A 16,226-nucleotide genomic window follows, 5' to 3' on the forward strand; every position below is an offset into this window, starting at 1 on the left:
AGGAAGAAGCTACAGGATGCATATGCATAGTAACTAACAGCATGTGCACTCACTTCAAAGAGGTTGCTGGATGAGGCCAATAGCCCCTCTAGCCCTGCATTGTGCTCTCAGAGTGGCCAGCCAGAAGCCTCTTCCAGGAATCCCACAAACAGGACCTAAGCGCAACAGCAACTCTCCCCTCCTGCAGCCTCCAGTAGCCGGTATTACATAACTGGTATTCATAGACATCTACTCTTGCACTCCTTTCATGTTGAAGCATTGCTTTTCTACCTTTCTACTTTCAAAAGCCTCTTCTGTGCCTTTAAGATTACCCTCTCTTATTCCAAGCAGAGCCTCGGCTCCTTCAAGACCATCCAAATCTATTTTTAGCCAATACCACCAGGATCCCTTCCTGAATGCCAGCGGCCCTTTCAATTACTACAGCTAGGATCCGGTCCAAAACTCTCTTCAGGTGCCTTCAGATTAAGTCAATCTGCCTCCTTTCCCCATAAGGTAAGATTTATATGCTTTTTCTAGTTCTGCTGCAGTGCTTTGCCACCTTTGGGATCGAGCAAGCTGCCTTTCCCCCAGCTGCATTCAGGGGGGAGAACTGTAGTCTATCCCTATTACTCTCCCCCCATCCTACTGGTGTGCTTCTGGGGGGATATGTTAGCAGTTCATTGATGCAGGTGAACTGGGTGAGTTGACCTCACCTTTTCTAAAACCCACTCCGGGATGCTTTGAAACGAGGTATCGTTTTACAAATGAAATTGGGCACCTGCATCTTTGCAATCCGACTTGTAGCCTCTGTTTATTTGGGTGGAATTTCCCCCAGTGAAAATGACCACTTTCATTATTGAGATATGTGTTTACTTTTGGTTCCTTGGGAAGGATTTGGACAGGAGTCGACTTGCTGCTTTTTAAAACAAAATAAGACTGAAATATTGGACGCTGGGAGGACTTGCACATGTATCATGCTGAGAGCATGTCCCACATAAATAGTTGTTTACATGGAGAGAAGGAGCCTCATGGATAATTATCATGGGATAATTTGGAAATGGAGGGTGGGGGAGTTGTTATTTAACCTTGATTTTTTGCCCCTTTAAAAAACATTCCATTTGATCTGATTGTTTACTTGAATCAGATGCATCTTCTCCCAATTGTGGAAACTTTTTCAAGCATGAAGTCTTTAAAGCACTTGATCTGGAAAACCACATTCACATCCACACCATACAAGTAAAGCACTACCGTGCTACTGCAATAATTGTGGTTTCTTTCCAAGAATCCTGGGAAGTGTAGTTTGTTAAGGGTGCTAAGGGCTGCTCAGAAAGCCCTATTCCCCTCCCAGAACTACAACTTCCAGAGTTCATTTGTGAAACCACTCTGGGAAGGGAATATGGGTCTCCAAACAATTCTAAGTACCCTTAACAAACTATGGTTCCCAGGCTACTTTGGGGGACCTGTGGCTGTTAAAGTGGTATAGCAGTGATTTAAATGTATGGTGTGAATGTGGTTGTATATATACGCTCGCCACAAGCAGGTTCCCAAAGGGACATTTAGCATTTAAAGAGCTATTTAAGGTTCACTCAATGACATATGCCCAGTCTAACTTGGTTTCCTTCCCCACCCATTTATTATGCTAAGCTTCCCCATACCATATCACAGGTGGCTTATGAAGATTCCCTTTAATGTAGGTGCTACTGTTCAGGGAGGGACGTGGATGGCGCTGTTGGTTAAACCACAGAGCCTAGGACTTGCTGATCAGAAGGTCGGCAGTTCGAATCCCTGCGACAGGGTGAGCTCCCATTGCTTGGTCCCTGCTCCTGCCAACCTAGCAGTTCAAAAGCACATTAAAGTGCAAGTAGATAAATAGGTACCACTCCGGTGGGAAGGTAAACGGCATTTCCTTGCACTGTCTGGTTCGCCAGAAGCGGCTTAGTCATGCTGCACACATGACCTGGAAGCTGTATGCCAGCTTCCTTAGACAATAAAGCGAAATGAGCGCTGCAAACCCAGAGTCATCCACGACTGGACCTAATGGTCAGGGGTACCTTTACTGTTCAGTGAGCTGTCTGAATCTGTCTGGGGTGCACAGGATCAGTAGGGCAAACCTCAGGGGGGGGGGTCAGTCTGCTTGTGAACCATTCCCAGAAGAGAGCTAACTCCACTGCTGGCTATTTGGATTGATGGGGTGGAAGACAGGGAGCCAAAGCCAGAACCAATGAGAGGTAGGGCCAAGTACTTCTAGTTTTGATCCCATCCTCCTCCCCCTCCCTGCTGAGTTCTAGCAGAGCAACACTGAGACTAATTAGAAGCTGACAGCCATGACCACCTCCTGAGTTGGTTGTAAGTAAGAGGTTTGGGAGATAGATATCGGCTGGTGGCAGATTGGCATTGGTAGGGCAATGCCCCCACTCACCCTAACAGACCAGCCTCCATAGGTCAACTGCACACTGGAGATGCTTGGCTGAACTGCTTCCCCCACAGGTCTTTATACTGTAAGTGGAGGTCAGGGAAGTCAGCACCATGGACAACTCCCAGTGGGCCTTGCTGATTGGAGACCTCTCTCCTATTATAGCTATATAGGGATGGTATCTGAAGGCAGATCCACACCATACATGTTTAGGCAAGTCCACCCATATGTTTAGAAAGTTGAGGTCATCTTAATCCGTTTTAGTATTTTAACCATTGCATGTTTTAAAGCAGGGTTGTAATTTTCCCCCCTTGATTTTACTGTTTTATCTTTTGTCAGCTTATCTGAGGTTTCTTACAATCAAGCAGTGTGTGAATTATATGAAATAAATAAACAACACATCTACAGCATATTAAATACTTATTCAAAACACATGACTTCCCCCAAAGAATCATGGGAACTGTAGTTTTCCTATAGCTGAAATACCGCTCCCTTGGCACTGAAATACTAGCACCCTTGGCAAACTACACTCCCCAGGATTCTTTGGAAGGAGCTATGTGCTTTAAAAAGGGACGTGGGTGGTGCTATGGGTTAAACCACAGAGCCTAGGACTAGCCAATCAGAAAGTTGGCAGTTCGAATCCCTGTGACGGGGTGAGCTCCTGTTGCTCAGTCCCTGCTCCTGCCAACCTAGCAGTTCAAAAGCACGTCAAAGTGCAAGTAGATAAATAGGTACCATTCCGGCGGGAAGGTAAACAGCATTTCCGTGCGCTGCTCTGGTTCGCCAAAAGCGGCTTAGTCATGCTGGCCACATGACCCGGAAGCTGTACGCCGGCTCCCTCGGCCAATAAAGCGAGATGAGTGCCGCAACCCCAGAGTCGGTCACGACTGGACCTAATGGTCAGGGGTCCCTTTACCTTTACTATGTGCTTTAAATGTTCATTGAATGTGTTTTAAATGTATAGTGTGGATGGATCTGACCTTGGTGAAAGCTAAATCTGAAGCCTTCTCAGGAGTGAAAGAAGCAAAGTGTGGATGAGAGCCACATACTGTGGCCTTTCTCTAGGAACACCCCCCCCCCAGCACAAAATGGGAAAATGTAAATAGCGTTGGAGTCATAACTTTTCATTAGTACCACAGAATAGAAATAAAAGGTTGAACTCCCCCTCCCACCTGCTGTGACCTCAATAACTATCGGAACCCCAGGGAGAGATATTTGCATTTCAAACTAATGCGTATGTTAAATACAAAGATGCATCTAAAGTCACATCTAACTTGATCAAGTAAGTTAATGTTTCTTGGTCTGTTCGTTAATGAACTCCCTTTCTTGATTAAGCCCTGAAGCCAGTTTTGTCTTTTCTTCCTGCTTTCTCAACCATGTATAGGAAACATTTGACCCTCCAGGTGCTTCTGAACTGCATCTCCTACCATCCCTAGCCACTGACCATTCTTGCTGAGGCTGGTGGGAGTTGTAGTTCAGCAATGTCTGTAGGGTTTCACCTGCTCTATCCCAAAGATCCTAAGCTTCCACACATAGCTCCTGTTCATTGGGTTCTCATTTTCTGAACCATTTCTACCAGATGTATAGCTATTTGTCCTGAAGTGGGAAGTGGTTCCCTAGTACCAGACTAATACTCCAATTTTCTCTTGTACCAGACAGAAACACTTACAGGACACTGGAATCAGTTTCAGATGTGTATCAGATACACAGCTTCTTGAGCAAACATGGTAACAGTTCCCACCAGTTATATTATAACTGAAGTGTCTGAATGTCTTCAAGGGCAGTCCATATATAATGCATTGCCACCATCTAGCTGGATGAATACCAGGGTTTGGATAACTGGAGTTTGGGCTGTCTGACCAGAATGGGGACAAAGGTAGAGTAGATATATATATGTTACACTTTCTGCCATAGGACTGTTGGCTAAATATCCAACTCTTAACCAAGGAATACTTCTAGGTTAGCTTCATCTATTAGCAAATGGAAATTAAAGCAGGGTTTAAAAGTCAAAGAGTGTCTTTATCAACTGTTCCAATTAGTGCTATTTATGGGCATTTCCTAAATTGATGGATTTACCAGGAAATGTCCAAGTTGCTCAATCAGCAATTTCATCACCCTTAGATAGGATAATCGCTTTCCTTGAGTGATAGGATAATCTCTCTCTAGCAGATTGTACCTCCAGACAAAGATAAACTGTGATTAAACAGTCAAAGGTAAAGGTACCCCTGCCCGTACGGGCCAGTCGTGTCCAACTCTAGGGTTGTGCGCCCATCTCACTTAAGAGGCCGTGGCCCAGCGCTGTCCAGAGACACTTCCGGGTCACGTGGCCAGCGTAACGAAGCTGCTCTGGCGAGCCAGCACCAGCGCAGCACACGGAAACGCCGGTTACCTTCCCGCTAGAAAGCGGTCCCTATTTATCTACTTGCACTTAGGGGTGCTTTCGAACTGCTAGGTGGGCAGGAGCTGGGATCAAAAGATGGGAGCTCACCACGCCGCGGGGATTTGAACCGCTGACCATACGATTGGCAAGCCCTAGGCACAGAGGTTTTACCCACAGCGCTACCCGCGTCCCAGTCAAAAGACCTTGTCTATTTGATGCAAACTTGTAGCATCCTGTAAACCTTTCAAGCGAAGGAAAATAGAAGCTGTTGACCTTATGTTAGACTCAGCCTAGCCATGTCAAGAGGCCATAGGTCTTTGATATCAAAGGTAAGCTGCATTCAGGAGGCTGGAATGAAGTTATGTGGCTTTAGCAGAAATATTATAAAGGACTAAGTAAAAATAGACTGTTAATGGATGAAAGGAGGAAAGGTAAAGTTACATTATATTAAGATAAATTATAGGATAAAAATTGGGAAGGATGGAAAGGATTTGTTGAAATAGCTAACCGAACTAGAATACAAAAAAGGGAGGTGCGCGGAGGTCAAGGAAACAAGCAAATGAAAGATAAGTTATGGGAAGGTTTGTTGTGTTTTGTTGTTTTTTTTAATTGTTTTTATTTTTCTATTTTTCTGTTTTTTTTACAAGTTTGTGTTTAACTTGGTGTGTTTTCTTTTTCTTTTTGTAACCTTTAAAACCTTAATAAATATTATTTTTAAAAAAAAACAAAACAAAGCTGCATTCGCATGGCGGTTTGTTCCATTTTCCTGTTATTTCGCTAACTGTTAGTATGTGGATTATATTTGAGCTTTTGCACAACTTAAATACCATTTCTGGAAATATAGCAGAGTATAGCTCAAAGTTAGAGCTTATTTCTGTGTTATTTGCAAATTAGCTTTTTTCTGGAAGCAAACTCAGAAATGACCATTCAGTTTTTTCAGTGTTTCACTATATTTCTGGAAGTGGCCATTATGTATTATTATTATTATTATTATTATTATTATTATTATTATTACCCAGCCACTCTAGGTGTCTTCCAACACATATAAAAACATAATAAAATTTCAAGCATTAAAAACTTTCTGATATAGGGCTGCCTTCAGATGTCTTCTACAAGTTGCATAGTATAAAAGTTATGCCTTCAGGAAATGGAGTTATGGCTATGCAGCCTACCCCTCCCTCTTCCCAGGCCAAGGCGAATAGGAAGGCCTTGCTGCATCAGCATCCCCTGGACTCCCATAGCACCAAACAGATGAGGCAGTTTTGCCTCAAAGGTGGCCCCTATCCAGCTCCAGAACTCCAGTAGCAAGCTGTGGGTCCAACCCATCACTCTGAAAGATGCCAAAGGGGAATCAGCGGGCTGAAACAAAACTGTTCCCCTTCCTGCACCTAATCGCCCACTGTTACCAAATTAAAGACCAAATTAAGTAACATGGTGGACCACCTAGTGCAGGCATGGCCAAACTTGCCCTCTAGATGTTTTGGGACTACAATTCCCTTCATCCCTGACCACTGGTCCTGTTAGCTAGGAGTGATGGGAGTTGTAGTCCCAAAACATCTGGAGGCCCAAGTTTGGCCATGCCTGATCTAGCGTCACCAACCAGCTATTTAGCATGGTGGCACTGTGGGTTAAACCACAGAGCCTAGGGCTTGCTGATCAGAAGGTTGGCGGTTTGAATCCCCGCGATGGGGTGAGCTCCCATTGCTCGGTCCCAGCTCCTGCCAACCTAGCAGTTCAAAAACACGTCAAATCGCAAGTAGATAAATAGGTACCGCTCTGGCAGGAAGGTAAACGGCATTTCCATGTGCTGCTCTGGTTCGCCAGAAGCGGCTTAGTCCTGCTGACCACATGACCCGGAAGCTGTACGCCGGCTCCCTCGACCAATAAAGTGAGATGAGCGCCACAACCTCAGAGTCTGCCATGACTGGACCTAATGGTCAGGGGTCCCTTTACCTTTACTTAGGAGACAAAATCAACCCACAATCCAAAACATGTGTTAGCCAAACATTCCTACTCAGGCCGTAAGTGAGCAAATAAATCACACGGAGAGAGGGAGTGTAGGTGCTGCTGCAAAGAGAAGTGGGTGGGAGGTGGTTGGCTAGCCCTTAAATAGGAGGCTGCCTCTTTTGGCCATTGAGCTACAAATGCACCCTGCCAGCCAATAACAAGGTGGAATGAATGGCAGAACAGGGCTGTTGAAAATATTATGAGCAGGACAAAGTTATATTATGAACCAAGTAATTGCAACATTACTCTTCTGCTCTTTTTTTGTTGCTAGGAATGGGATTTATGCATCGTACACACATTGCTTTTCTTTTCCTCTCCTCCCTAATGGGACAAACCTTGCAATGTATGAATCATGTGTACTGTGCTGTTCTTATTTACATTTATTCATCACTTACTACATAAAATGCCTCGAAGAGACTGACAATGGTAAAACATACAAACGGTAAGACATACAAATGCAAAGGTTGAAAACAACACTACTTGAATAAAATGGCATTATTTATGAAAAGTGCTTATCTGGCCATATCATAAGAAGGGACAACAGCCTAGGGTGTCATTTTGTCATGTAGGTGGTGTGTGTGTGTATATATTATTGATTGTTATTATTATTAATAATAATACCATATGATCCCAATTAAAAACTAAATGTTGCCTCTTCACCCAGGTCTTAAAGGTTGATAATGATGGTACCAGGTGTAATAAGTTTTGGTTATCATTTCTCAGAAGAAGCCACTTCACTGTAGTTCAAATGAAAATTGTCTCCCGAGCGGCCGTTCCCTACCTGGAGGCCCACTATTGGAATTCTTTCTAGGATGGCTATGCGTAAGGCTATGCGTAAAACACTCCCAGACCCTTACAGACCCTACCTTCACCTCAGGTAGACAGAACCTTGTCTGCCCATAGAAAATCCCAATCTCTGAGACAATTTACAATCTGATCCCACTGACAGATAAACCCTATCTGAGTCCACTCAGATAGTGAGAGGCTATTTCTGCCTACTCAAGACAGAAAGTCCCTAACTGTATTCCCTGGTCCCAGTCTAACCCAAAGAAAATCCAGGCTTCCTCTCTCCCAAATGGTCCCTATCTGGCCATTAACTGTCAGCATCTAAGTTCCACTTTCTCTCTCCTGAATGGCTGATCAACACACCACCTTCCTCTGGTTCCTGGGTCACCAGGAGGCAGACCAGGAGGCATCACAGAGACCTCTTTCAGAAAGAAGAATGGGAAGTCGGATGAATTCCCCAAAGTTCTCGATTAGAGGGTAACAGCTGCACAAACAGTTAATCTTTCCTCTGTAGCCTGTGACTTGAATTGGTGTAATTTCACATTTGTTAATGGAAAACTCTGCTGGGAGACATTAGCTACAGTTCCATCGGAATGATGGGATTTTCTTTGATGTAATGTACATTTGGGATTAACGGAAGGCGATTTTTAAAAGGGGTTTAAGTTTTAAGTAGAAACAGACAAGCATGTTCCTTAAGAAAATCCCAATCAAACATAATCTAAACTCACAGTTATGTGTGGTATTGGGTTAATCTTGAAAAGAAGGGGTCAAATACTCTACTAAATATTGGTCTGTAGCACCATGCAGTTACAGTCCTTTGAAATTCTTCCAAAATAAAGACCCATCTTTTCTAATATACATTGTTTTTTCACAGCCAGCCAGTTTTGAGGCACTAAAATGCTAGAAATATGGTCTAGACCAGGCTTCCTCAACCTCGGCCAGATGTTTTTGGCCTACAGCTCCCATGATCCCTAGCTAGCAGGACCAGTGGTCAGGGATGATGGGAACTGTAGTCTCAAAACATCTGGAGGGCTGAGGTTGAGGAAGTCTGGTCTAGACCAGTGGCAGCCTATGTGATGTCCTCAAGGTGTTGTTGGACTACAACTCTCATCAACCCCATCTGACACAGCTAATGATCCAGGAAAAATGGATGTCGTAGTCCATCAACATCTGGAGAGCACCTTGTTGGTTACCCCTTCTCTAGATTATTCCTTTTGATAAATCTAAAGGTGTCCTGCCATTTCCTCTTAAGAAGTCATTGATAAAATTGCCTTTGTATGAAAGACATCTCATCAGGTGCAGCCCATAGTTAACTATGAGAGGCATTCTGTGCATTGCAGTGTTTTACTGCTTTGATCTTTTGAACTGCTCATACCTGATTTTTTTTGGTAAATGGATAGTTACAATCTAATTTTCATACAAATGTTTATTGTATTTGTACAACCCTTTAATCATGCTGTCAATGAAACAGCATGTCCTCAGGTAACAGCTTCTCATTAATGCACACATTAAATAGATTTATTTCTATCATCCCTGTAACAATGCATCAGTGCTCTCAACCTTATGCTGCAGATGGAGGAACATAGCTTAGTGGTAGGGCTTATAGAATCATAGAATTTTAGATTTGGAAGGGAAAATGAGGGTCATCTAGACCAACGCCTGCAATGCAGGAATTTTTTTTGCCCAAAGTGGGGCTGAAACCCATGATGCTGACATTAAGAATGCCATGCTCTACCAACTGAGCTAACCCAGATATCATGCTTTGTAAGCAGAAGGTCTCAGGTCCACTTCCTGGTATTTCAAGAGACAAATTCAATATCTGCACATTTCTAGCCATGAACTGGGCTTTTTATCTGTACTTCCCAAACCAGTGTTCCACCTTTGTTCTTCCACAATGTTCCAATAAAGTTCTCAGCTGAAGAACTGCAACAAGATGCATTTAAAAATGTGTGTTTTGAGAGGCAATGGCCACATTCATACCATGTAATTAAAACACTAACTGGACTACTTTAACACTCATGGCTTTTCTAAAATAAGCCTGGTGTTATAAGAAAAAGCTGCTCCTTTTTCCCTTATGGGTTAACCAAGAGCCCATGTAGAGTCCTTAAGTAGGTTCTCCATGGGTAGGAGAAAATAACAGAGGCCAACCAGAGAATATTGAGAAGCAAAGCAGCTAGTAAGCATGGACTTTATTAAACTGTTGCAACAGGGTCCTCCGCTCACCCCACGCAGAGAGGGAGGAGAGTAACCTAGAACAATGGTGTGCAAGCTCTTATATAGACATTTGAAAATTACCTCCCCTGTAGCTCTCCAAAACATCATACATACATCACTGAAAGGACTGTCTACAGCAGAAAACCTGTCTGCCAGGATACCTGATAATGGTCACTGGTTGCTTTTACCTGGGCATCCTGGCCATTCTTTTGTGATAGTAAATACTCAGTTCCTGAATCCAGGTCACAGGCTCACCCTATTCGTACACAGATATGCCCTTAAAACAGGATTTGTGAGCAAAGAGACAATGGGAAGGCTTTCCCATTTCCCTCCTCCTTGCAGAAAAATATTTGAGATCAATTTGGGAGAGTCAAAATGGTTTCAGGATTGCTCTCCTCTACCATTTCAGACATGTAGTTTGAACACATACTTATGTATGTGTTTGCCTTGTAAATTTGTGAACATATGATTTTTATATATGAGACCTTAGAATTCCTGTAACGCTGGGAGCTGTAGTTAGCTAAGGATGCTGAGAGTTTTTAGGAGACCCCTGTTCCACTCACAGGGCTACAATTCTTAGAGTAGTTCAACAATCAATCCCTCTTTCCGGGGACCTCTGGAAATTGTAGCTCTGTGAGAGGAATGGGGCTTCCTAACAACTCTCAGCTCCCTTCACTGGCTTTCCCCCCACCCTGAAAACCATCTCAAGAGTATCTCAAGAGGAGGCCAAATACATGTTTTAAAAAATGGCAATATCATGCTATTTTCTCGGGTGCTTTTCTGGGCATTGTACATATTGCTGTGATGAGCCTAAATTGATTCCTTCCTGCTTCTGCAACATTTCTCTGTAGTTTAATGGACTTACTGAGTGGGCCATAAAATATAATGTGAAAAATCTAAATGAAATATATAGCATCAGGGAGGGAATGGCAAATATAGTTATAATGATATTAAAACCTTGAGCACATTGAGGTTTATTTCTGTGATTTAAAATTCTCCATTTAAAAGGAAGGCTTTTGTTGCATTAGTGTTTCAGATAATGTTGTCGGCCTCCAAAAATCCCAATGAAGTTAGGTTTATGAATCGGTGGCCGTCGGGCAGCCAAAGCTTTCATTTGTTTTCTGTTATACTGTCCAGTATATTCCCACCTGGTGACATAACCATGCCATCAGCACTCAGTAACATATCACGGAGGTTAGAACATAAGAACAGAACTGAAGATTGTACATGTGAGAACCAAATTAACAGATCCAGTCATCCTTGCCAATGGATATCAGTGGCTACTAGCTGCAATGGTTATGCTCTGCCTCCAGAATCAAATACAGAAATGCTTCTGAAAACTGTTTGTGGAAGTCAAGGGAAGGGAGAGAGCTCTTTTGCTCAGGTAGGTCCTGTTTGCAGATTTCCCACAGTAGTTGGCCACTGGGAGAACAGGACGTTGGACAAGATGGGCCATTGGCCTGATCCAGCAGCTTCTTCTTATTTTCTTATTTCCATTCCTGCATATAGTCTAGAGGACAAACACATTTAAAAAGGGCCATCATTGATACATGGCATGGCAGCGTCTGGAGTTCAGAAAGGTTCTAGCATGGTCTAAGCTTGAAATGGGCACTATGCATATATGAAAAGTTCAAAGAGCATCCACATGTGACAACTTTGTCCCTTGGGAAAGAAAACATGAATGCTAGTTTTCTTTATTTCTTTATTTCATAGCTCAGTTGGTAAAGCATGAGACTCTTAATCACAGGATCATGGGTTTGAACCTCACCTTTGGCAAAAAAAAAATAAAAAAAATCCTGCATTGCAAGAGATTGGACTAGATGACCCATGTGGTCGCTTCCAACTTCACAATTATATAATTCCATGATAATTCTATGATTTATTTCACATTATTATATTGCATACGACCATTTACTTCCAGGTTTTCTGGGGTTGCACAAAATTTCTTTCAATTTTTGTGCTGCATTTGTTGCTCGTCCTGTGCAGAGTAGACCCAATGAAAATAAGGAAGATGACTAACTTGGGTCCATTAATTTCAGTTGGTCTGAACTTTGTAAGCTAGAATTGCTTGTTCGTAGCTTTTTAGAAAACCTCGATAAAAAAAAATGATTCAAAAGGAAAATACATGCCTAGTTAGGCTACCTGAAAGGTTTAGCAGCTGCTGAAAACATTGCCGTGAACACACCATATAAAAAGCATATTGGTACAACTGGCTATTTTATTTGCAATGCCTCTGTTCATGTTGACTTTTCTTCAACCGCTTGCACTGCAGACTGAGTTGATAAACCCAAGATCTCATTTCTGGTTAGCCACAGCCGGTTCAGATCCTATCAGTACATACACTCTCATGTATAAATCCACAAATGCCAACGGGGGCATTAAAAATTGATGCCCACTTGAGAGCGGCCAACTGCCTTGTAGATTCTTGAAAAGAAAGCAATCCAATCCAATGGGAATTGAAGGTTCAAGTCTCCAGGTTTATTCCATCTCTGCCAGCACTGCAAATTGGTCCTCATTTTGCTGGGAGAAAAAGAAATACTTCTTCATGTTTCTAGAGCAGTATTTTTATATTAACGAGCAAAATGCAGCCGTGCGGATGTCATTATAAGCAACATTGCTGTATCTCAAACCACAGTAATCTAGAAAATAGTTCAAGACAGACGCATTGAGATGATGGAAAACTGATCCTGTAATAAATTGATGAGTGTGGGTGTAGCTTAGGTGCCAGAATGGCTACTAATTGGTTTAAATGTATAAAAACTATTATAAAGTAATTGCACTTAAAAGGCAAAATAAAACAATTCCATCATTGCATTAAAACATCCGTAATTAAAAGGTACAATAAAACAAACCAGTAAAAATCATAAAAATTAAAACAGTTTAAAACCCAAAGCAATTAGATCAGGAAATCCAAATTCAGGAGAATGCTTGCTTTAATATATTGTTTTCTGAAACACTCTCCTCCCCCAATATAGGCTCTCTTTTTTGTTGCAAAATTCAGATAACTGCACATTTTAAATGATGACAGTGTTTCAGTTCCCACTTCAGGGAGTGCAAATCTGAGAGATTCACCTTGAAATGCAAACTGAATTGAATGTCTCAGCTATCCCTACTTGAACTTGACCCTGTTCCTTTGCTTCTTTTGGAATGAATGTGAGATCTCATTCCAATTGCTGGAAGCCTCAGGAAATGAGAGTGCTCCTGTGCTCAGATCCTGTTCAGAGGCTTTCCACAGGTATCTGGTTGGCTACTGTGAGAACAGAGTGCTGGACTAGATGGGCAATTGGCCTGATTCATTAAGGCTCTTTTTATATCTTTATGTTCTGCCCTCCTTCGGCATGCTTTGAATACCGTTTTCTGCTATCCTTCAGTTGAAAATTTGCTGATTAAACCAAGGCCTTGCAGTGGGGGTTTATGAACTGAGATGAAATTGAGTTTTGACTTGGCATTCACAGCCTACACCATTTATAACTGAGAGGTTGGCAGAACGGTTACATTGCAGGCTAAGAGATGGGATACAGTCTTTCAGGCTTGCCGTTGTAGATGATAGTTTCTCAGAACAATGAATCTGCCCGAGGTATTAGAATCCTGAACTTTATTCACTCCTGGACTGCTGCCATTTGAGAATTCATTTCTCATCTCCCAACCAGAAGCAATATCAAACATCTAAGATAGGCCCGGTCATAAAAAGAGTGAGACTGACTACTTACATAGTGCCAAAACAAGTAAATGCAACTGAAAGGACATGGATTTGCATAAAATCCCCAAGTGCTAATTTATAAATGTAATCTTAGAAGAAAATAATATAATTTAAATGTAAACACAGGGCCCCCTCCCAGTTGTTTGTCTGTCTGATGATCGTGTTCTCCAATGTACCTTTGATGCAGTAATAGTGTGTTAATGAAAGATTTTTACTGCTCTTACAGAACCTCCAAGTGTCCCTATTTTCTAGGGACAGTCCCGAATTTACAGAAGCCATCCTGGTTTCTGATTTGATCCTTGAATGTCCCTCTTTTCCTTAGGATGTCCCTATTTTCATTGGAGGGTGTGGAGTTATGTGACCCCCTGAGCCATGGAGATAAGTAGCTATGCAACTTTTGGAAGACATTTGAAGGCAGCTCTGTATTGGGATGTTTGTTCCAATGTGTAACACTTTATTATGTTTTTGTATGCTAGAAGCTGCCTAGAGTAGCTGGGGCAACCCAGTCAGAATAATAATAATAATAATAATAATAATAATAATAATAATTGAATAGGACGTGCTATTTTCATCAGAGAAACATTGGAGAGTATGGACTTAAATATGTCTCTCCATTGTAAATTCAATTCTATCAACCTTCTGCAAGACGATCTCAGAGCTTTTGCACCTGAAAAGCAGAGCTGACATTGCTAATGATTAATAAATAAATAAGAGGACAAAGAGACTTGGACAGAAGGGGAAAACAGGTGCATTCAGACATTCTTAGACCATGCTTCATTAGAGTAGTATCCAATGCAAATCCATTCTACTCTGAGCCCATAACATTCAGATGGTAAAATAAATACAGTGGTACCTCAGTTTAAGAACGGTCCAGTTTAAGAATGATTCAGTTTACAAAGTCTGCAAAACTGGAAATAGTGTCTTGGTTTAAAAATTTTACCTCGGTCTAAGAACAGAATCCGAACGGTGGAAGGGCACCGGTGGTAGGATGACTCATTAGGGAAAATGTGCCTCAGTTTAAGAATGGTTTCAGTTTAAGACCGGACTTCCGGAATGGATTAAGCTCGTAAACCGAGATACCACTGTATTGGAAAGTTGTGGTTTTTATAGTAATCCTTTTTTTTAAAAAAAAAAAAAAAAGAACAAAATATGATTCTGAGAAGGAAACCAGTCCCAGCTGTCTGCGCTGAAAACAGAATGACTTTGGATGAATTTCGGCTCATTTATTTGTTTATTTACAGCTGCAATGACTGTAAAATACCTAATTTGTGAAAGGGAGAGGAAAGGTATACGAGGGGGAAGTTACAATAACTACTTTCCTAGTACAGTTAAAAATGCCTCAGGTTAGTACACGCAGGTGGCGCTGTGGGTTAAAGCCTCAGCGCCTAGGGCTTGCTGATCGAAAGGTCGGCGGTTCAAATCCCTGCGGCGGGGTGCGCTCCCGCTGCTCGGTCCCAGCGCCTGCCAACCTAGCAGTTCGAAAGCACCTCCGGGTGCAAGTAGATAAATAGGGACCGCTTACCAGCGGGAAGGTAAACGGCGTTTCCGTGTGCGGCTCTGGCTCTGGCTCTGGCCAGAGCAGCAATGTCACGCTGGCCACGTGACCCGGAAGTGTCTCCGGACAGCGCTGGCCCCTGGCCTCTTAAGTGAGATGGGCACACAACCCCAGAGTCTGGCAAGACTGGCCCGTACGGGCAGGGGTACCTTTACCTTTACCTTTATAGTACAGTTAAAAATGCCTCGAGTTAAAAATGCCTCTGGTTACAAACACTTCAGGATACAAACTCTGCTAACCTGGAAGAGTTACCGCAAGCTGAGAACTTTGCCCCAGGATGAGAACGGAAATTGTGTGCCGGCGGCGCAGTGGCAGCAAGAGGCCCCATTAACGAAAGCACGCCTCTAGTTAAGAACAGTTTCGGGTTAAGAATGGACTTCCGGAACGAATTAAGTTTGTAACTAGAGGTACCACTGTGCCTTCTTTCTTCAGTGTTACGGGCCTGCTTTGAAAAAGCAGATTGCTGTGCTATATATACACACATAAACACAAATGGAGGGGAAAGGAGGTGATCTTATTATAAACTTGGGCATGCATCTCGCAGTTAACAAACTACTTTTTCCCATCGCCGCTCCAGAAATGCAGCATCTTCTTTGCTCGTCAGCATCTTTGCTTACTGTGCTTTACACGCCGTATTATTGATTTACAATTTGTTGCTCGCTGCCGCTGAGTAAACTACTACCGTTGCTTTTACTACTCGCGTTACTGACTCACCCTCAGCAGGATTGGATTTTGGAGGCTCGGCGGGCTGAGGTGCCAGGAGATGGCTCTTCGGGGAGATGTTGTAGCAAATTGGGAGTTTAGCTCTTTAAATGGTATCAGTTACTTTAAAAAAAGGAGACAGGCAGCCTCTGGATTCTTTTAATTAAGCTTGTCCTATATTCTGTCTTTGCAAGTTGCTGCACTCATTCTGGCTCCTTCGGAACAGTTTAACTAACCACAGCCATCATCACACCATGGATTATGAAAGAGGCTTCCCCAACATCCTGACTAGGTAAGATATCTTTCTAAAATCTGGGGAGGTGGGGGTGTTGCAGCTGACATATATCCATGTATGTGCAGATGGGGGGCAGGCAAGGAAGGTTAACATCCCCCCCCCCGCGTATCTTATTCCTTTTCCTCGTATTATGCTTCTGCCTTTGCTCTCAAGATAGAAAATGTGAAAACTTGGCTCTCCCCCCTTCCTCCTTCT

General features: G+C 42.7%; 1 protein-coding gene across 1 annotated transcript in view; it reads left to right on the plus strand.

Annotated features, from left to right (window-relative positions):
- The first annotated feature begins 345 nt into the window (after positions 1-345).
- Positions 346-16,226, plus strand: part of CALN1 (calneuron 1) — a 140,069-nt gene continuing 124,188 nt past the window's right edge. The window contains exons 1-2 of the mRNA XM_079955857.1: positions 346-492; positions 15,931-16,028. The gene's annotated coding sequence lies outside the window, so the exon portion shown is untranslated. The remainder of the gene's footprint in view (positions 493-15,930; positions 16,029-16,226) is intronic.

This window comes from Podarcis cretensis, assembly GCF_951804945.1.
Source record: "Podarcis cretensis genome assembly, chromosome: 15".
Taxonomy (NCBI): domain Eukaryota; kingdom Metazoa; phylum Chordata; class Lepidosauria; order Squamata; family Lacertidae; genus Podarcis; species Podarcis cretensis.